Here is a 22,904-nt window from a genome sequence, read left to right as displayed (position 1 = left end):
AGGAAGGGCTGTTGTCAGAGTGGGGGATGGGGAGCCCAGGTGTGAGGCTCCTACAGAGGAACACGCAAGGGTGGCCCTGCTCTGACGCACCGTGGCGAGGGCGTGCGGAGGTGGCTTCTGGGGCCTGGCCGCTGGCGCTGTTCTCCCCGGCAGCCTGATCACTGCACGCGTCCCAGCAGCTCGTCTCTGCTCCCTCACACCCATACTGTCTGCTGGGCGGGAGGGGGGGGGTGGCCTTGCTGCCTCAAACTCAGCCCCAGTTTTTGTAGATCAGAAGCGAGGCCGAGGCACTTCCCTGGTGGTCCAGTGGATAAGACGACTCTGAGCTCCCAATGCAGGGGGCCAGTTTGATCCCGGGTCAGGAAACGAGATCCCACAGCTGCAACGAAGATGGAAGAGTGCATGTGTGACCACTGAGCGCTGGGGCAGCCAGATAAAAGAAGGAAAATAGAAAAGAAAGAAATGAACCCAAGGCCAGTGGGAGGGGGCGGCTTGCCCAGAGCCCCGCCTCAGTTAGCCGAGAGAAAAGCTCCCTGCTACCCTGCAGACCCTCGTCTCAGGTGGGAGGTCCTCACCCCTTTTCCAGATGGGCAGCCGGAGCTGGGAGGGGTGGGAACACGCCTTAGGCCTCAGGCAGCGTGGGGATTTGGCTGCGGGTGTCGGAGGCCACAGCCGCTGTTTTTCCAGGGCTCATGCCTGCCTCTGGGACCTGTGGGAATTTTCTCTCCCGGGAGTCCTGAAAGGCGGGAGGGGCGGGGGTGCAGTGCCCAGCTGATGGAGGCGAAAGGGCCACAGGCTTTTTGTGGTTGAATTATCCAAACACTGAATCGCTCTATCCGCCCGGGCGGCTGTGAACGGGCCGGCTTTGTCCAGCCTGAGAACAGCGGGGTGCAGGCCAGACAAAGGCGGGCGCTGACGCGGCCTTTTCCATGGTCCGGCAGAGAAAGGACGGCCCGGGGGACAAAGCCTGGTGGAGTCACGGCGGGGTGGCGGGGAGGCTCCGCTTTAGTCACGGTGGGGCTGGCAGGAGGGGCGAGGGCCCCCCCGAACTTCCCGCCGGCCGGCCCTCCCGGGAGTGTCAAGACCAGAGTATCGTGGCCGGAGCCCACCTGCCCGCGGCCCTCTCGATCCTGAGGACTCGAGGCCCATCCAGAGGAGGCCTGACTGATACCAAGAGACCCCCTCCAGGTCCCCACTGCCACCACACGCCACACCTGTGGGCTCCAGGGCCGGCCCGCCCATCACGGACAGAGGAGGGCCGGTCCCTCTACGCCTGGGTGGGCAAGGCCTCCACAGCCTGCAGCCGGCAGCGCCCACCTTCCAGCTGCAGCTATCAGGGGCCGAGAGGCAGCCCAGGCGAGCTGAACCAGGGCCCCCTCGTCCTCCGTGACCTGGTCTCTGGGTGTCCAGGGAGTGACCACAGGCGAATGCCAGACCTGCGGGGCTAGGTTGGGAGAGGCGTGAGCTGCAGGGAAGCGCAGGGTGGGGGTGTCCTCAAGAGGAGGAGACCCCGGCGGGGAGCGGTGGCAGAGCCAGCGCCTGCTCGGACCCCCTGGCCTCGGTTCCCTGGGGTCTGTCTGAGGATTCCAGGCCACACCCTGGGCCCCAGTGAGTGGGCAGCCCGCTGGCCACCTCGTCTGAGCCCGAGGCCCCGGGGCACAGGGGCTTCAGGCTGATGGCAAGAAGCAGTGGGGGCAAGGACGGGGCATCCCCTTGGGCCCAGGCTTCAAGGGATGGAGGAGCCACAGGGGCAGAGGGAAGGGGTGGTTCTGGGAGGCGGGTCCTCCTGGGTCCCCCCTCACACACCCCCGAGGTTGCAGAAAGAAGTGCACAGGGATGGATGGACCAGCTCAACCTGCATTTGAATGCTTTCTCGAGGCTTCCTTGAAGGGAGCTGGGATGGGGGCCCAGCCCCAACCAGGGTGGGCAGTGGGAAGCCACTGTGGACCACTCGGAACTGCATTTAGTCCAGCAGGGGACTCTGACGGTGCTGGTGCGGAGCTGGGATCCCCGGGTGAGCTGGAAGGAGGGTGGGGCCCGGGCCCACAAGAGGACCGTCCTGCTCGGGGGCGTCCAGACGCCAGAGCAGCAAGCCCTGGACACCAGGGCCTGGCCTGCCAGGCCTGGCACAGGCTCCACACGCCATGGCTACACCGCTGAACTGCCACAGGGTGTTACCACATTTACTCCCATGGAAACTGAGGCTCAGGGGGACTGGGCAGGCCGAAGACTCCAGGGGGCTCCCCTCGCTGTGTCTGGAGGCTGCCCTGACTAATTCCAGCACACAACTGACCTGAGACTCCCCTGTCTTCCCGCAGGCCTGCACTGTCCCCGCAGGTAAGGCGGGCTCGCCCCAGCGCTGAGCCCCCCTGGGCACCCAGGGGCACAGCGGACACAGGTGGTGGGCTTCCGGGGAGACCGCTGGGTATCAGCGTCCTTGTCTCTCAGGCAGAGCAGGGCCCCCTCGAGCTGGGAGGTGGAGGCCCCGGCATCGGCCTGGCATGCTCGGGCCTCTGAGGCCTGCCCCGCCGCCCATCTGGGTCCCATCAGCTTTGCCCTCGGCCAAGAGCGTGTGGCGTCCGTGGGAGTTGGAAAAACAGCCGCAGGGGCCCGGCCTGCTGCCGACCGGCCTGGGCCCCTCCCACAAAGCCAGGAGGGAGCATTTCTGATGAGGAAGCAACTCAGCTGAGCCGTGTCTCATCAGGTGGGGCCCGGGGAAGCTGCCCGGCCCCCGCCCCGCCCTGGCCACCAGGCTCCGGCCACGGTCTTCCGCCAGGATGTGACTAAAGGCCTGGCCGAGCTCCGTGGGCTGTGGGGAGGGCGGTCCGACGGGCACTCAGAGGGTCAGAAGTGGCTGTGTGTGTGTGTGTGTGTGCATCCAGGCCAGTGTGCCTGTGTGTGTGTCCACATGTGTGCGTGGCTCGCACTCAGGTCCAGTCGCCAGGAGGAGGAGGAGGGGTCCTGCAAGGCCTGACTGGGTTCCAGGGCCCCCCAGACCCCGAGGCCCCCATCAGACAGCCTGGGGTTCAGGTCTCCGCCTCGTTTGTTGGCCGGCCCTCCCATCTGAGCCTGCCCTCCCCCCACCTGAGGGGACAGCGTGAGGTTTGCGGGAAACGAGGTCTGAAGCAGGTACAAAGAGGATAGGAATCACCCTCTCAACAGTCCAGAACCTTCCGAGACTCAGCCAAGGGCATCAGAGGGACCTTCTATGAGGAGCAAGGAGACTTCCACATGATCTCTACCACCTAGGACTCAGCAAACCTTTCCCAAAGACCCACAACAGCCCAGGCTTTGGGCCCAGGGCTCAGGGTCCAGGGCTAAGTTTCCCAGGGTGATCAGAAGCTGCTCCCTGCGCTTGACGTCTTACCAGGCCCCAGCACCTGCCTCACTGGACTGGGGTGCAGTCAAGGAGGCCTTCACGGAGGAGGGAGCATTTGAGTTAAATGTACAGAATGAGCACAGGCCGGCTGGGCTGATGGCAGGGGTGGAGGTGTGCGGGGGGCTGGGGGATGCGCCCGAACAGGGGCACAGACCCCTTGCGAGGCCCACATGGAAGGTGGGCTCTGCAGTCCTCTGTGCCTGTTCCCCACCTCCAACCCCAGGCGCCCGGCGTGAAGTGTCTGGTTGGCACCCCCCCCCTTGCCTGATGTGGGGTGTCCCAGAGCCGCCGCCTCTGGGGGTAGTGTGGTCAGATGTGTGGTTCCACACACGCGGCGGGGGCGGGTGGGCAGAGATCTCCGGGACCAGGAAGCAGCTGGCCCCGCTGCCCCCCGCAGGTGGCCGTGTGGGCTCCCAGGGTGCTGGGACCCTGCAGGGGCACTCAGCCGAGCCTGGAGGGCCCAGAGCTGCCTGGGAATGGCATCTGAGTTGTGGATAATGAGGGTGGAGGGAGCGTGAATTCCAGAAAGCTAATGTGTTTGGAGAGAGCAAGTGAGCGGCCCGGAATGCTCGGTCATCGCTGGTCAGCGCCGGGCCCGGCCTTTGTTCCCTGGCTTCTGGGAGCCGGAGTCTGGGGGTCAGGGGTCCTCATCACAGGCGGGTCCCAATCAGGATGGGGGTGGGTCACCCCCAGGTTCCCCCACCCCCACCCCTGATCACAGGCAAGGTCCAGTAGGGTAGGCAGGCAGGGAGACCTCCTGGTGGGTGGCAGTGGGAATCGGGACTGTCGGGGACGGGGTGACACCCTGAAGGCTGAGCTCGAGGACAGGGGCCTGGGGAGCAGGCTGGGGGCTGACGCTATCCTTGGCTGTGTCCCAGGACCCAGAAGTGCCCCCTTTGGGGACCGGGGCCCAGCTCAGCCTCCTGACAGGAGGGGGCTCCCTGGGGGGTTGTTTAGACACACGCACTCCAGGCTGACTGCCCACCCTGCTCTTGGGGACTCAGAGGTGCCCCCCGCTGGGCCTGCTGCCGGCTTGCTGGTGGGTCCACACCCTCTGAGCAGATAGGCCAGGGCAGACTCCTGGCGGGCAGAGGCCACTGGCTGGGCCTGGCAACTGGGGGAGGGCAGCTGGGACCCAGCCTTGAACCAAACCTGGGACTGCAGCACCTGGGGAAATAGAGGCTGGGTGCTCCAGGGAAGGGGGAATGTCATGGGGAGGGAAACATCCTCGTCACCACAGCTGGAGCCAGGTCAGGACTGAGGTTCAGGGCCGGGCTCCCAGGCAGCAGCTCCCGGCACTAAATCACCTTTCCAGGAACTGCTAAGTGCCCACTGCCTTGCTCACAGGCAGGCCGTCCACTGGCGCGTCAGTGACAGAGCAGTGACAGCTGCCTCCCGCGGCCTCTTGGGGGGCCCTCTCCTCCTGGCTCCAGCTGCCCATTCCCCTCCTCAGCACCACCTCATGAGGTCAGCCCATCGCAGCACGAGCATAAGGGAGGCTGCCGAGGTCCTGAGGCTCCCCCAGCTCTTCTGGGTGAGGGAAGGCCTGGCTCAGGTGCCTGTGAGCTCCATATCCTGCCATGAGGCTGGGAACAACCCTGCAACCTGCTAGGGGTTACAGGTTGTCATCACTTTCCCCGGAACATGTTCTGCTTCCTCCCACCCCCCCAGGGCTCCCCACCGCCCTGCAGGATGAGTGGAGGACTGGCCTCTCCTCTCCGAGCTGTTCCTGAATGTGGCCACGCCTTTCCCCGTGGTTCCTGCAGCGGGGGGCAGGCGGGGGACTCACACTGTGTTCCCTATCAGGGCCCCAAGCTCTCTCTAGGACTCAGCTTGGGGCCGAGCAACCCCAGTCCTCTGCCATCCCCCCACCCCACCCCTAGCTCCTGGCTTCCATTTGCACTCGCTCGAGCCATTGATGGCACGAGCTGCTGGGCATCTTGCTCCTCCGGGCTCCCTGAGGATGGAGGGTGCCCTTCTCCTGCATCCAGCATCCGGCCCCAGACACCTAATCTTGGTTGGGGACCAGGCTCTGCTCTGGGAGCTGCGCTTTAGGGGACCCGCTGGACCCCGCTGCGAAGCGGTGTGGGCCGGACTTAGGGCTGGACAGGCGCTGGTTTCAGAAGTTCCCTCCAGATGGCCGCAGATGCTGTCAAATCCAAGGACGCAAGGGGGCCGGTTAGCGGTCACGGTGCCACGCTCCCCGTCTGCCTCAAGTAACGCCTCCAAGCTTGGAATTATTGTTCCCAAATGTGTACTTACTTGGGTTTGCTTTTGAAAAGGTTAGGATTTAAGTATCACCCGATAACACACACACATGCCCGGCTACACCCGCAATTACAGAGCAGCCAGGCCCAGGGTCTGGCGGGTGCCCATGGCTTGCTGAGGAAGCGCCCTGGGCAGCAGGCCACTCTGCCCAGGGAGGGCCCGGTCTGGGCAGGGCCGCATACCCGGGCCTTCGCAGTGGGGGGGCTTGGGGTGCTGCTCCCTGAGGCAGAGGAGGCTTTTCAGGGCCGGTATGGAGCGGCGGCTCCTGTGATCTGCTAGGACTCTGGGTCGCTGACACTTGCCATCCTTGGGACCCTGGGCATGTTTCTTACCCTCAGTTTATTGTCCATAAAATAGGATGATATACTTGCAACAAGTAGAGAGTTGCAAGACTATCTCAAGTAGAGGGAGGGTGTGCAAACACCAACCCCAGGGCCCACTTGGGGCAACCCCCAGGGATCTGGAGGCAGGAGCAGCCAGGAGCGGCCAGGTGACGGCGAGCCCAGGCGTGCACCTCCCAGCACAGGGCCTGGCGCATCCTGCGCTCGATCACGGAGGTGGTGATGAGATTTATCAGCCACATTATTGTTCTTGGCCACCTGAAGACCACCGGCAGGAGCGAGGGAGGCAGGCCAGCGTGGGTGATGGATGCCAGGGGCTCCGCCGGACATAGAAAGGCAAGGCTGCAGGCGGGAGGAGGCGGCATCAGGGAGGACCCCCAGGGGGTGAGACCTGGCGCCTGGGACACGTGGAGCCGCCCCCCTCCCTCCTGTCTGTAGGATGAGCCCCACATTCTGCAGCTGCAAAGCCAGGCTGCCCAGGGCAAGGGCCAGGCCCCCAGCGCCAGCTCACACACTCGCACGATCCACCCCCGACCAGCCCCCCTTCCTGGGCCTCCGCCCCCGCCCTCACCCCCTGGCTGTCCTCTCCCTCTCCAGCCACCGCTGCAGGGAGCCCGGCAGGTTTGCAGGGACCTGCTCTTTCCCCTCGATCTGTGGGACTTTGGGAAAGTTGGTTAACCTCTCTGACCTTGGTTTCTTCTCTGTTATTTTTTTTTGATGGAACTTGGAGTGTTCAATTAAAAATTATTTTGTAAAATGTTAGCTCCTTCAGGGACATCAAGAACTGCAGTACATCTGGGATACTTTGTTTCTTGTTTGGATATTTCCTAATGTCTTTACTCACAGAACATCTTTCTTCGTTGTCATCCTTCTTGCTCAGTTGCTCAGCTGTGTCTGACTCTCTGCGACCCCACAGACTACAGCACGCCAGGCCTCCCTGTCCTCCACAGTATCCCGGAGCTCAGACTCCTGTCCACTGAGTCGGTGATGTTATCCAACCGTCGCATCCTCTGTCGTCCCCTTCTCCTCCTGCCCTCAATCTTTCCCAGCATCTTTTCCCAGGGGCTTTTCCAATAAGTCAACTCTTCACATCAGGTGGCCAAAGTGTTGGAGTTTCAGCCTCAGCATCAGTCCCTCCAATGGATATTTAGGAATGATCTCCTTTAGGACGGTCTGGTTGGATTTCCTTGCAGTCCAAGGGACTCTCAAGAGTCTTCTCCAACAGCGCAGTTCAAAAGCAATTATTTGCTGCTCAGCCTTCTTTATGGTCCAGCTCTCACATCCACACATGACTACTGGGAAAACCACAGCTCTGAGTATGCTATGCTCAGTCGCACGTGACTGTCTGCACCCCACAGGCTGCAGCAGGCCAGGCTCCCCTGTCCTCCACCGTCTCCCAGAGCTCAGACTTCTGCCCACTGGCTCGATGACCCTCCGACTCTCCGTCCCTCCCATCAGGAAGCTTTCACAAGCCTCTTATGCTCATCCATCTTTCTTCATAAATCCCAGTAACATTGTTCAAGAGAGTAAAAGGCGTCATAGTACTCCTACAGCAAACGCACAATCTTCTGACGCATATGCACACACATCAAATGGAAAATATTTGAAATTTCATTAGAAAAGAATGTGTTTTCTAAATAGGGCGATGGGTAAATGGTGGTAAAGGAACGTGCACACGTTATATATACTGGAGGGTTAATATCTGAAGAAGTAGCAGATCACGTAGCCAGGGATTTCATTATGACTGCAGCATGTCCGATAGCAAGAGACATTTAACCTCTTCTCTGTTAACAACAGTAACGCTGGCCCCCAGGGCGCGGGTGCCCAGCCTAGAGCCAGTAAACGTGACTTAGACTGCCCCTGGGGATGGTGCCTGAACCCCAAGACCAGAGCTGGGGCCCCTGACCCCACCTTGCAGGCTCCCCGGGGCCTCCTTGGCCACTTGGGCCAGCTTGTTTAACACATGGTATGTACTGGTCAGCTGGTTGACTGCTCGAGTGCGAGCTGGCCCAGCTCAGGGACGTGGACGAGGGCTCGCCCTGGACTGGTATGTGGATGCTTTCTCCCACTGCACCCTCAGCACCGGGGCAGGGTGGGCCCCTCCCAGGGTCAGGAGTGTGGCTGTTTGCCAGCTCCCAGCATGTGCTGTTGCCTCACATCTGTGCAACCCCCGGGAGCAGCCCGACCGGTGGGCAGTGACACACGGGCCTGGGGAGAAGTCAAAGGCCAGCAGCGGGGAGCAGACAGTCATGTGACCCTGGGCTCGTCACGGCAGTGAATCAGGGTGGGGGCGACTGCCCACTGAATTCGTTCACCCGTCTGGAGCGCTTTCGGTCCGAGTCTGCAGGGGACATCTATCCCCACCAGGAGTGAGAGACGCCAGGGAGGTCTGGCCTGGAGGTGGGTGGTTTCCATGGCCACAGGCCCTGAGAAGATGGGGCTGGCCCGAGCCTCAGCAGCTGGGTGGGCCAGGCCTCCCACCCGGAGGGACGTGCCAGTGTGGGGCTGGGCACAGGGACACGCAAGAGACAGGCACAATGCCAGGGCAGCGGGGAGGCCTGCGTTCAGATCTGGCTTGGACGTCATGGGGCTGTGCGGGTGAGCGGCTCCACCTGCCCAGGCCTCAGTTTGCTCGTCTTTCACAGATGCGAGAGAGCACGAGACGGGCGGGTGGATGGCATCCCTGCCCTGATGGACATGAGCAATCCCGGGAGTTGGTGATGGACAGGGATCCTGACGCACAGCCATCCATGGGGTCGGAGAGAGTCGGACACAACTCAGAGACTGAACAGCTACAACATGATGTGAGCAGAGGCCCCGGGAGGGCCGCGGTCATCATCCCTGTGGTTCCTGCCTCTCGTCCTTCGCCGCGGCCTCAGGGAGTGTGGCTGGCGGGAACACAGGCTGGGGACACCCCAGCGGCCTGGCTCAGACTGAGCCCATTCTGGGACAACGGCGGTGGGCTCCGGAGGTCAAGTTTAAGCAGAGGTCTCCCTCGCTTCGCTGGCTTCGGCCCGAGAGACCCAAACCCAGACAAGACATACAAGACGTGGCCCCAGCCTCCACCAGGGCCTTTGTGTCTGGATCGCCTTCCACCCCCTGGGACATCTGTGGCAGCCCCAGCGGGGGGACACACTCTGAATAGGGTCTCAGGGTATCTGCATTCAGCAGAGGTTCCCCCTCCCCTGCCCCCATCACCCCCTGCCTGGGGGGCTTCCTTCCATGGGCCCTGCCCTCCGGGACCCTGGCTGCCTCCCACACTCTCTCCCTGGGGTGGTCCCCAGCGCCCACCATCACCCCTGAGGAATGCCCAGTGGCCTGTGGGTATTGTCCCTCCCCCACCCCCCGGCCACCTGTCCGGTCCTGCTCGGGGGCCGTGTCATGACAGCTCTGGCTCATTCACAGGGGCTCAAAGGAACCCATTCCAGGCCACCACCCGCCTTCTCAGCCACATCTGAACTGGGCAGGGGGAGGGGCGGGGCAGAGGCAAACAGTCTTTTTTCTGTTCTCTTCTGCACAAGCGGAATTCAATTAGGAGAGAAGAAACCCAAGCCCAGCCAAATAGTGCTTTAAAAAAAAATCCTTCAGGGAAGAGTCATCTTCCCAGATCCTGAGCAAATCAATGTGATCAAGGGTTCCTGTGCGGTTTTTCTCCCCAGCTGCACAGGGTGCAGCCAGGGAGTGCTCTCCCACACCCAAGGGAGGCTGGGCAGTGGGGGATCGCCCCTGTTTCCGTCCCACCAACCGTGGCGTGAAAGCAAGACTGTCCTGAGCAGGCGGGTGGCCAGCAAAGCAGGCCAGCTCCATGCATCCTGGTGCCAGCTCCCGGGGCAGGTCATGGGTGTCGCTGGACTCTGAGTGGGAAAGTGTCCCCCCACAGCCCGGCTGCCTGCCCCCGATCCTCCTCTGGGGTTTGGCTGCCCCCCAAAGTTGCCACAAGCAGGCAGGGGCAGCCTGGTGCCTGGATGTGGGAAGTCTCGGCAGGTGGCTGGATCCATGAGGCTTGCCTCCCACGACGGCCTGTGTCCCCAGGTGCCTCCCAGGGTGCCCCCAGGGCCTTGGGGAGCCACTGCTCCCAAACAAGAGTCGGGAGGTGGCTTCACTGTCCCCACGCTTCATGAGGAGCCGCCCACCTGCAGCCCAGGAAACTGCGCCAGCCTTCCCAGAGCCGCCCTGGTGCACAAGCCCCGCTCCCAGCCCGCCTGTGCCCCTTCTCTGGAAGTGGACCGAGGGCCTATCAAAGTGTCCCGTCTCATCTCCAGATGCTCCGTGTCTCCAGAGACTTCCTCTACCTTAGAGAGCCAACTATTTTCAGAATATCAATATGACACCAGAAGAGAAATCGAACCAGCCTTTTTTTTTCTCTCAAGAGCCCCCTCTGACCTTAGGAGGAGGCAAAGTCCATCCAGACCTGAAGTCCTGGAACGAGCACAGAGTTCAAGTCCGAGTGTCAGGGCTCTGATCACACCCTCTGCCCCCCGCAAGGCTCACTGCAGTTTGGCAGACCCTTGCTGCCATCACCCGCTCCGGGAAGTGGGAACGTTGGGCCCGGCACCCAGAGCTCTTGGGGAAGACAGGTGGTGGTCACGTCGCATCTGTGGGGAGGCTACCCTGCCCCCTCCCGGCCTGGAGGCAGAGTGCTGGTCTGAATGCCCGCTTCCCAGCTCCCAGTTCAACTCCTCTGCTCTCTCTTCCTCTGGAAGGGGCCCCTTTTGCCCCAGACCCTGGGCATTCTGACCAACCCCAAGCTGTGAGCCCTCCCTGAGGGTGGCAGCCTCTCTCTTGTACCACTAATGGGCCCCCCAGCCCCAGCGCAGAACTGGCACATGGAAGGGACTGGGTAAAACTCAGGTCTGGCCTGAGGGCAGCTGAGTCCCCTTGGAAAGAGCAGGGGGCCGGGACCCAGCCGCTAAGCGTGCCACCTCCCCTCCCCCACCACCCACAGCCCATCCTGCGGATGACACCGGTCCAGGGGCGCCCAGACGGAAGGGGCAGGAAATGCCCGGGCATTTCAGTGGGCACTGGCTGATGTTCAGTCCCCTTTGATGTTCGGAACCAGAGGCCGGCTTGGCTACCAGTGCCTCCTCTCACAGATGCCGGGCACTAATTAGCGCTAATTAGAATCTGATCCACTCGCCAAGGCAATCTGTCCTGCCGGGGCAGGCGGGGTCCCAGGAGCACGTCTGATCTTGAAGGGAGCTTGGAGCCTTTTCTGCAAAGATACCCTGTGGGTAGCTCTGGCGGGGGTGGGGTGGCGGGATGTCTTTGTGCCTTGGTGCTGGCTTTGAGGACCTCGCTCTTGGAGGCGACTCTGATCAAATGTGTCCGACGTATTCCAAGGGGAGGCGGGGCAATGGCATGCTTTGCAGAGATGGGCGAGGAGGAGCAGCAGTGAGGCTGGCCAAGTGTCACCTCCAGCGTTTTGTGCAGAGGCAACCACGGGGCTTCACCGGCCAGGCTTGCCATAAGAACAGACAGAATGGAAGGGGCAGGTGGCACCCTGAATCTTCCATCCCTCCCTCCCTCCCCCCAGGAGGACACTTGCCTGGGCCCTTGTGAGGACTTGCCAGAAAGAGGTCCCTGGAAGCCTGGTCCTGGCAGAAGGCAAGCGGCCAGGTGTGGGCGTGGCTTAGAAAGCCTGCAGGGCACTGTGACACGTGATTGACAGATGTGGGCATGGCTTATAAAGCCTGCAGGGCACTGTGACACATGATTGACAGGCATGAGCCCACCTAACCTCCACTACGAGTGAAGGAAGGGGCCTGGCTTCTGGAACATTCCTCTGGCTCTTTCCTTTAAAGGAGCTTTATTGAGGTACACTGATAAATCTAGATCACTGACCTAGAGCCAGACATTTTGGAATGTGAAGTCAAGTGGGCCTTAGAAAGCATCACTACGAACAAAGCTAGTGGAGGTGATGGAATTCCAGTTGAGCTATTTCAGATCCTGAAAGATGATGCTGTGAAAGTGCTGCACTCAATATGCCAGCAGATTTGGAAAACTCAGCAGTGGCCACAGGACTGGAAAAGGTCAGTCTTCATTCCAATCCCAAAGAAAGGCAATGCCAAAGAATGCTCAAACTACCGCACAATTGCACTCATCTCACATGCTAGTAAAGTCATGCTCAAAATTCTCCATGCCAGGCTTCAGCAATATATGAACCGTGAACTCCCAGATGTTCAAGCAGGTTTTAGAAAAGGCAGAGGCACCAGAGATCAAATTGCCAACATCCGCTGGATCATGGAGAAAGCAAGAGTTCCAGAAAAACATCTATTTTTCCTTCATTGACTATGCCAAAGCCTTTGACTGTGTGGATCACAATAAACAGTGGAACATTCTGAAAGAGATGGGAATCCCAGACCACCTGACCTGCCTCTTGAGAAACCTGTATGCAGGTCAGGAAGCAACAGTCAGAACTATACGTGGAACAACAGACTGGTTCCAAATAGGAAAAGGAGTATGTCAAGGCTGCATATTGTCACCTTGCTTATTTAACTTCTATGCAGAGTACATCATGAGGAACGCTGGGCTGGAAGAAGCACAAGCTGGAATCAAGATTGCTGGGAGAAATATCAATAACCTCAGATATGCAGATGACACTACCCTTATGGCAGAAAGTGAAGAGGAACTCAAAAGCCTCTTGATGAAAGTGAAAGAGGAGAGAGAAAAGGTTGGCTTGAAGCTCAATATTCCGAAAACAAAGATCATGGTGTCTGGTCCCATCACTTCATGGGAAATAGATGGAAAAACAGTGGAAACAGTGTCAGACTTTATTTTTTGGGGCTCCAAGATCACTGCAGATGCTGATTGCAGCCATGAAATTACAAGACTCTTATTCCTTGGAAGGAAAGTTATGACCAACCTTGATAGTATATTAAAAAGCGGAGACATTACTTTGCCAACAAAGGTCCGTCTAGTTAAGGCTATGGTTTTTCCCGTGGTCATGTATGGATGTGAGAGTTGGACTGTGAAGAAAGCTGATCGCCGAAGAATTGATGCTTTTGAACTGTGGTGCTGGAGAAGACTCTTGAGAGTCCCTTGTACTGCAAGGAGATCCAACCAGTCTATTCTAAAGGAGATCAATCCTGGGTGTTCATTGGAAGGACTGATGCTAAAGCTGAAACTGCAATACTTTGGCCACCTGATGAGACGAGTTGACTCACTGGAAAAGACTCTGATGCTAGGAAAGGTTGGGGGCAGGAGGAGAAGGGGACGACCGAGAATGAGATGGCTGGATGGCATCACCGACTCTGTGGACATGAGTTTGAGTGAACTCTGGGAGTTGGTGATGGACAGGGAGGCCTGGCGTGCTGTGATTCATGGGGTCGCGGAGAGTCGGACACGACTGAGCAACTGAACTGAACTGAACTGAACTGATGGGACAATTAACTGCACTTGGATAAGTTTGGATACATGCATCCACCCCTGAAACCACCACCACAAAATCAAGGTAATGAACAAAGCCAAGTCTCTGTAATCAGTGCTTCCTCCTCTTCCCCTCACCCCACCCTGGCCCCAGGCCCCCCGATCTGCCTTCTGCCACTATAAATTAGCCAGTATTTCTTGGACTTTTAGACCAATAGAACCAGAGTAAGTTCTCTTTTTGCCTGGGTTCATACACTGCTTATAACGATTTCTAGATTCCTCTATGTTGCAGAGCAAGTTGACAGTGAGTTCCTTTTTATTCCTCAGTGTCTATACCATTGTCTGCTTTTCCATTCACCTGTTGATAGACGTTTAGTTTGTGTCCATTTGGGGTGACAAATAAGGCTGCTGTGAATACTCATATACGAATCTCCGTATGGAGCTGTGTTTACGTTTCCCTTGGGTAAACACAAGGCTGGAATGACTGGACCCCAGGGTGGGTATATGTTTAACTTTTTAAGAAACTACCAAACTGTTTCCCAAAGTGCTTCTACCATTTTACATTCACGGCTACCATGAGTGGGTGAGAGTTCCAATTCCTTCACATCCTTGACAACACTTTCTATGATCCGTCTCCCCAGTTTGAGCCATGCAGATAGATGTACAGGGTACCTCGCTGGGGTTTTACTCTGCATTTCCCTAATAGGCATATTCCCTAATGAGCAATAACTCCAGAAAGAATGAAGAGATGGAGCCAAAGTAAAAACAACACCCAGTTGTGGATGTGACTGGTGATGGAAGTAAATTCTGATGCTGTAAAGATCCATATTGCATAGGAACCCGGAATGTTAGGCCCATGAATCAAGGTAAATTGGAAGTGGTCAAGCAGGAGATGGCAAGAGTGAATATCGACATCCTAGGAATCAGCAAACTAAAATGGACTGGAATGGGTGAATTTAACTCAGATGACCATTATATCTACTACTATGGGCAAGAATCCCTTAGAAGAAATGGAGTAGCCCTCATAGTCAACAAAAGAGTCCGAAATGTAGTACTCGGATGCAGTCTCAAAAATGACAGAATGATCTCTGTTCGTTTCCAAGGCAAACCATTCAATATCACAGTAATCCAAGTCTATGTCCCAACCAGTAACACTGAAGAAGCTGAAGTTGAACAGTTCTATGAAGACCTACAAGACTTTCTAGAAATAACACCTAAAAAAGATGTCCTTTTTATTATAGGGGACTGGAATGCAAAAGTAGGAAGTCAAGAGATACGTGGAGTAAGAGGCAAATTTGGCTTTGCAGTACAGAATGAAGCAGGGCAAAGGCTAATAGAGTTTTGCCAAGAGAACGCACTGGTCATAGCAAACACCCTCTTCCAGCAGCACAAGAGAAGTCTTTACACATGGTCATCACCAGATAGCCAACAGCGAAATCAGATTGATTATGTTCTTTGCAGCCAAAGATGGAGAAGCTGTATACAGTCAGCAAAAACAAGACCGCGAGCTGACTGTGGCTCAGATCATGAACTCCTTATTGCCAAATTCAGACTTAAACTGAAGAAAGTATGGAAAACCACTAGACCATTCAGGTATGACCTAAATCAAATCCCTTACCATTATACAGTGGAAGTGAGAAATAGAGTCAAGGGATTAGATCTGATAGAGTGTTGGAAGAACCACAGATGAACGTTCATGACATTGTACAGGAGGCAGTGATCAAGACCATCCCCAAGAAAAAGAAACGCAAAAAGGCAAAATGGTTGTCTGAGGAGGCCTTACAAATAGCTGAGAAAAGAAGAGACGTGGAAGGCAAAGGAGAAAAGGAAAGATATACACATGTGAATGCAGAGTTCCAAAGAATAGCAAGGAGAGATAAGAAAGCCTTCCTCAGCGATCAATGCAAAGAAATAGAGGAAAACAATAGAATGGTAAAGACTAGAGATCTCTTCAAGAAAATTAGAGATAGAAAGGGAACATTTCATGCAAAGACGAGCTCAATGAAGGACAGAAATGGTATGGACCTACCAGAAGCAGAAGATATTAAGAAGAGGTGGCAAGAATACACAGAAGAACTGTATAAAAAAGATATTCATGACCTAGATAATCACGATGGTGTGATCACTCACCTAGAGCCAGACATTCTGGAATATGAAGTCAAGAGGGCCTTAGGAAGCATCACTACGAACAAAGCTAGTGGAGGCGATGGAATTCCAGTTGAGCTATTTCACATCCTAAGAGATGATGCTGTGAAAGTGCTGCACTCAATATGCCAGCAAATTTGGAAAACTCAGCAGTGGCCACAGGACTTGAAAAGGTCAGTTTTCTTTCCAATTCCAAAGAAAGGCAATGCCAAAGAATGCTCAAACTACCGCACAATTACACTCATCTCACACTCTAGTAAAGTCATGCTCAAAATTCTCCAGGTCAGGCTTCTACAGTATGTGAACCATGTCAAGCTGGATTTAGAAAAGGTAGAGGAAAGTGAAAAGTGAAGTCGCTCAGTCATGTCTGACTCTTTGCGACCCCATGGACTGACTGTAGCCTACCACGCTCCTCTGTCCATGGGATTTTCCAGGAGAGAGTACTGGAGTGGGTTGCCATTTCCTTCTCCAGAGGATCTTCCTGACCCAGGGATCAAACCCAGGTCTCTGGCATTGTAAGTAGACACTTTACCATCTGAGCCACCAGGGAAGTCTACCAGATATCAAATTGGCAACATCTGTTGGATCATCGAAAAAGCAAGAGAGTTCCAGAAAAACATCTACTTCTGCTTTATTGACTATGCCAAAGCCTTTGACTGTGTGGATCACAACAAACTGTGGAAAATCCTGAAAGAGATGGGAATACCAGACCATCTGACCTGCCTCAAGAAATCTATATGCAGGTCAAGAAGCAACAGTTAGAACTGGACATGGAACAACAGACTGGTTCCAAATTGGGAAAGGAGTACATCAAGGCTGTATATTGTCACCCTGCTTATTTAACTTATATGCAGAGTACATCATGAGAAACACTGGGCTGGATGAAGCACAAACTGGAATCAAGATTGCTGGGAGAAATATCAATAACCTCAGATATGCAGATGACACCACCCTTATGGCAGAAAGTGAAGAAGAATTGAAGAGCCTCTTGATGAAAGTGAAAGAGGAGAGTGAAGAAGTTGGCTTAAAACTCAACATTCAGAAAACTAAGATCATGGCATCTGGTTCCATCACTTCATGGCAAATAGATGGGGAAACAGTGGAACCAGTGACAGACTATTTTGGGGGGCTCCAAAATCACTGCAGACGGTGACTGCAGCCATGAAATTAAAAGACACTTGCTCCTTGGAAGAAAAAATATGACCAACCTAGATAGCATATTAAAAAGCAAAGACATCACTTTGCCAACAAAGGTCCATCTAATCAAAGCTATGGTTTTTCCAGTAGTCATGTATGGATGTGAGAGTTGGACTATAAAGAAAGCTGAGCACCAAAGAATTGATGTTTTTGAACTGTGGTGTTGGAGAAGACTCTTGAGAGTCCCTTGGACTGCAAGGAGATCCAACCAGTCCATCCTAAAGGAGATCAGTTCTGAATATTCATTGGAAGGACTGATGTTGAAGCTAAGACTCTAATACTTTGGCCACCTGATGCAAAGAACTGACTCATTGGAAAAGATACTGATGCTGGGAAAGATTGAAGGTGGGAGGAGAAGGGGGCGACAGAGGGTGAGATGGTTGGATGGCATCACCGACTCAATGGACGTGAGTTTGAGTGAACTCCGGGAGTTGGTGATGGACAGGGAGGCCTGGCGTGCTGTGATTCATGGGGTCGCAAAGAGTCAGACACGACTGAGCGACTGAACTGAACTGAATGAGCAATATTGGCCTTTCCCAGTGGCTCATTGAAACAATGTACCTGACAATGCAGGGGATGCCGGAAATACACATTAATAATGGGGCTTGCCAGGTGGCTCAGTGATAAACAATCCACCTGCAAATGCAAGAAACGTGGGTTCAATCCCTGGGTCAGGAAGATCTCCTTGAGAAGGCAATGGGAACCCAGTCCAGTGTTCTTGCCTGGGAAATCCCATGGACAGAGGAGCCTGGTGGGCTACAGTCCATGGGGCTGCATAAAAGCCGGATGAGACTTAGTGGGTAAACAACAGCAAACAGCAACAAATTGTTTCTTCACAATGCTTTAATTTCTGCTGGACAGCAAGATGCGTCAGCTGTGTGTATACCTGTAGCCCCTCTGTTTGGATTTCCTTCCCATCGAGGTCACCACAGGGCAAAGAGGAGAGTACCCTTTGCCGTACAGTCGGTCCTCATTCATTATGTTTTATGTATAGTAGTTATTTATGTTAATCCCAGTCTTCCAATTCATCCCACCCCATGTCCCCCCTTGGTAACCATAAGCTTGTTTTCTACAGTGGAAGAGCTTAATGTTTATAAAGTCAGACTTATCAATGTCTCAGTGAATAATGCTTTTGGTGTCATACCTAAAAAATCTTTGTCTAACCTAAGATCACAAAGATCTTCTAAAATTTTATAGTTTAGTCTTTTCAATTATGTTCTAAAGAGATTCAAATTAAAACAAAAATGCTACATACTTACCTGTGTAGATGCCACTTCTGATATTCTTAATTTCCTTGTGAGACCCGTGTTTCCTGATGGTATTATTTTTCCTCTGCATGAAGCATGTTAACATTTCGTGTGGTTTAAGTGTGTTGCTGATAAACTTTTTTCCTGCTTTTGTATGTTTGAAAATGCTGTTATTTCACTTTTGCTTTTGAAAGCTATTTCACTGGGTGTATATTTGCTGACATTATCTTTTGAAAGGTATCTTTGTTTTAGAGACAAGTGTAGGTTGATAGTTTTCTAGTATTTTAAAGGTGTTGCTTCATTGTCTTCTCACTTGCATTGTTTCTAACAAGAAGTCTGCTGTCATTCTAATTTTCTTCATCTCCATGTAATACTGCTTATTATCTGGCTGCTTTTTAAGACTTTTATCCTCAGCACTGTCTCTGAGCAATTTGGTTATGTGTCTTGTTTTTCTTTATACCTATTGTGCTTGGAGTCTGTTGAGCCCTTGTATCTATGGGTTTATAGCTTTCATCCTTTTGGCAAGCTTTTGGCCATTATTTCTTCAAATATTTTCCTGTTTCCTGCCTCCTCACCTTCAGGGACTCTAATTACACGTAGATTAGGCTACTAGAAGTTGACCCCCAACCCAGTGACGCTCTTTTCATCGGGAATTCGTTTTCCTCTGTGTTTCTCCGTGGACGGTTTCTATTGCTACGTCTTCAGGTTCATTCACCTCTCTTCTAATATCTGCTGCTGCTAAGTCACTTCAGTCGTGTCCGACTCTGTGCGACCCCATAGGCGGCAGCCCACTAGGCTCCCCCGTCTAATATCTAACTTTTTGTTAATTCCATCCACTGTAGTTTTTAATCTGTGCATTGCAGTTTTTCATGAAGTTTGATTTGGTTCTTTTTTTATCCTCTATATGTCCATTATCTGAACTAGGGGGAGAATACAGTTAGGATGTCCTTCTCCACTAGATTCTAACATCTATGTCTGTCTGCGTGTGTTAGTTACTTAGTTGTGTCCAACTCTTTGTGACCCCATGGACTGTAGCCCACCAGGCTACTCTGTCCATGGGATTCTCCAGGCAAGAATACTGGAGTGGGTTGCCATTTCCTTCTCCAGGGGATCTTACTGACCCAGGAATTGAACCCGGGTCTCTTGCATTGCAGGTAGATTCTTTACTATCTGAGCTGTAGGGAAGTCCCAACATCTGTGTCTATTCTGGGTCAATTTTGATGGATTATTTCCTCATCATGGCTCACACTTCCTGCTTCTCTGGCTGCCTCATAATCTCTGGTGGAATGCTTGACATCTGTAAAAATTTACCTTTGGGGGCATTAGCTAGTACTGTATCTCCATGAATATTCCTGAACTGTGCCCTGGGATGCAGATAGGTTACTTTGACTAAGTGTGTCCTTTAGGGTCTTGCTTTCATGATATATTAGGTAGGTATGGGGAAGGATTCAGTCAAGGGATAATTATCTTCCACCACTTTTCTTAGTCCTCTGTGCTCTTCCTCCAAATGTCTCACTCACCAGAATTACGATTTTTTCCAGTCTAGCTGGTAGGAATAAGCGTTAGTCTCAGCCCTGTGGGAGCTCTGGGCACTTTTCCCTCTAATCCATTTGGATGATTCTCTCACAGGCCTTGAGTAATGTCCTCACACACAGGCAGGGACCATTCCTTTGGGGAATACTTGAGGGGTGTCCTATGGACATCTCCGGAGCTGTCCCTGTGCGGCTCTCTCTTCTCTGATACAAAGCCTGTCAACTCGAGTGCCTCGGTCCTCCTGGACACTCAGCTCCGTCTTTGGAATCGTCTTTGGAGTCACTCAGGGTCATTCCGAGGATCTTCCTGGGGCCCCTCCCTGTGCTGTGGCCTGAGAGCTCTCAAGGCAGCAAGCTGGGCATACTGTAGAGCTCACCTTGTTTGCTGTCTCTCAGGGGTCATTTCATTTCCTTGCATTGCCTGATGTCGTGTCTTGAAAACTGCTCTTTAATATAGTCTGTCTGGTTCTTCTGGTTGTTCCAGTTCAGTTCAGTCGCTCAGTTGTGTCTGACTCTCTGTGACCCCATGGACTGCAGCATGTCAGGCTTTCCTGTCCATCACCAACTCCTGGAACCTATTCAAACCCGTGTCCATCGAGTCGGTGATGCCATCCAACCATCTCATCCTCTGTCATCCCCTTCTCCCGCCTTCAATCTTTCCCAGCATCAGGGTCTTTTCCAATGAGTCAGTTCTTCACATCAGGTGGCCAAAGTACTGGAGTCTCAGCTTCAGCATCAGTCCTTCCAATGAATATTCAGGACTGATCTCCTTTAGGATAGACTGGTTGGATCTCCTTGCAGTCCATGGGACTTTCAAGAGTTTTCTCCAACACCACAGTTCAAAAGCACCAATTCTTCGGCGATCAGCTTTCTTTATTGTTTGTTTCATGTGGTGGTAAAAACAGCCTGTTACTTCATCTTGACCAGAAACAGAAGCACTCTCTCTTTTCAAACCAAGTATTGGCTGCCTTCCCCTTGCTGGGTGTGTGACCCTGGAACACTGGACAAAGCACCAGGCCTCTCCTGACGACGAGTCCTCACCATACCTCCCAAAAGATAGCAAGTTTGGGGAAGGGGAAGAGAAGTGGCAAAAGGTACAGACAGAGGTTTCAGCAGAAAGAGAGTGAAATGTGATTCGATGCAAGTTGTCAGGTGCCCGGGCTGGTCAGGTAAGGACATGTTACCTGGACGCAGACGAGCTGGCCTCCTGGTCAGTACGGATGCTCAGGGCCTCTGCTGCTTCAGATAAAAGGAACCTGGTGTTCACCGAGAGGGGCGGGAGCCCTGAGCTCTGCTTCTGGTTGGTGACCAGGGAGCGGTTTTCTCCTGAGTTGGAGAAAAAGACTGATGCCCCAGCAAGGAAGGTCCGTGGTGTGACGGGTCAGGGAGAAGGGTGTGGGCCAATCTACCCAGAAGAGGGCAAAACAAAGTGACAGCCATGGGGGAGTGTGTTGTAGTTCAGGGTGCGTCTATAGAATTAGTGACAACAGCCAGTCACCACCACCCCGTCTTTGAGAAGCCCCTGTGCCTCTGTGCTTTGGGCCCTTCCCATTGGTCATCTGGTCTGGTTCACACAGTGACCAGGGGGACCTCCCTATACATTTCCACTTGGGCAGTAGTTACTGAGGCTGGTGCTTGTCCCGTAAAGTGGCACAGGAGAGCATCACGGCCCTTAGAATTGGGAGTAAAAGGTGATGCAAACCACATCATGCCTCTGGGCAGGGTCCTTGGCTGTGCTGTGAGATGCTGGGCAAGACCGCCTTGACAGGAAGGGGCTGCCAGTGCCGGCTCTCTGGGGTCGCATCTGAGACCAGGGCCATGGCAAGCTATCAGCAAAGGCAGGGGCCCCTGTCTCCCTAAACAACGCATGCATGTGTGCAAGAGCATGTGTGTGGGTGTGCGTGTGTGCGCGCATGTGTCTGCATGTCCGTGCAAGCGAGTATGCATACTGCGTGCGCATGTGTGCGTGTGGTAGGGGCTCCCAGAGGTCTGAGTCCAAGTCTGAAACTGGAGCCGCTGAGTTTCCCAGCCGGTGATGTCACAAGAATGGGGCAGTCAGGGTTGAGCTCCAGCTAATCTGGCTTTGATGCTGACCCACGGAGCGTCCAGGGCGCTGGGGTCAGGACCACCTGCTCTGGCCCTGGCGAGACGCTGAGTGGACTCAAGCCCACCCAACCTGACTTGAAGCCACTTGAAGGCTGGCAGGTGGGGGCCAGGGCCTCCTTGGGGCCACAGAAAAGCTGCCCTGGCACCTCCCTGTTGGGACGCCTTGTTCTGAGAAAGGGGTCAAGGGCCATCCTTGTGCCATTCACTCGGTGGGCAAGTCCCGGGCACCTGCCATGTGCCAGGGCTGTTCTGGGCGCGGGGTACAGAGCGGCGAGTAGAAGAAATGTGCGACCCAGCCCTGGGCCAGTGGGTGGCTGCACGCGGAGCAGGGAGGCAGGGCTACTGTGGGGAAGGGCCTGAGCAGCAGGCTCACTGAGAAGGGGACGTTTTAGCAAAGACCAGAAGGGGCTCCTGGCGCGCAGGGGCGAGGAACCCACTCGCCAGTGTAGGAGATGCAAGACGCGCGGTCCATCCCTGGGTCGGGAAGATCCCCTGCAGGGGGAAACAGAAACCCACTCCGGTATTCTTGCCTGGAGAATCCCAGAGGCAGGGGAGCCTGGTGGGGTGGGAGAAGACTAAGCCCCGGAGCACACAAGGGGAAGGGGAGGGGGCGAGTCGGGCAGACTAAGGGGCGCAGGGGAGCTAGAGGGCAGCTGGTCAGAGCAGGCAGCCCCGCGCACCCCCGAGACGCTCGGCCCTGCCCTGGACAAGAGCAGGGTCTGGGGGGGTGCTTTCGGCAGAAGAATGACCTAAGCAAATCCCCAGCACCCCGGGGAACAACGGGGGTCTGTGGAGGCTTAGACTGCGGTGCTGGGATGTGTGATGGCAAGTCTGTGGCCATCAGATTACGGCTGCTATTTAAAGCTTTGAAACTGGCCAGGTTTCCAGGTCTAAGTGGATGCTGAAGAGAGAACTCTGCCATCCGCACCCTGGAGAAGGACGGGCTTTGTGGGCTGGTGGAGGAGGACAAGTCAGCCAAGGGGGCAGCTGGAAGCCATGGGCAGGGATGGGGAGAAAGGGCCAGGGTGCCCGCTAGGGCCACGGCCACGCCCAGAGAGCTCTGCATGCCTGTCACCCGCTGACGGACGTGAAGGTCTCCGGGGGCCTGGGCAGGGGTCCTCCGGTTGCTTCTGTGTGCAGAGCCCATGAGGGAAGACCCCAAGCTGGGGGCCAGGGGTTACACAGGGCAGAATCTGGAACAAGGGGTGCAGGAGGCAGGGGTGCGACCCGTGGGCAGAGGCGCTCAGGTGCGGGGGACAGGGTCACGTGGGCACTGCCCGGCTGCGTGGCCAATGCTTCCCCAGGGAAGAGAGCAGGAAGGAGC

This window comes from Moschus berezovskii, chromosome 6 (genome assembly GCF_049115385.1).
Source record: "Moschus berezovskii isolate FMDL1 chromosome 6, NW_MosBer_1.0, whole genome shotgun sequence".
NCBI lineage: Eukaryota > Metazoa > Chordata > Mammalia > Artiodactyla > Moschidae > Moschus > Moschus berezovskii.
Note: the sequence above shows the minus strand (reverse complement) of the source record.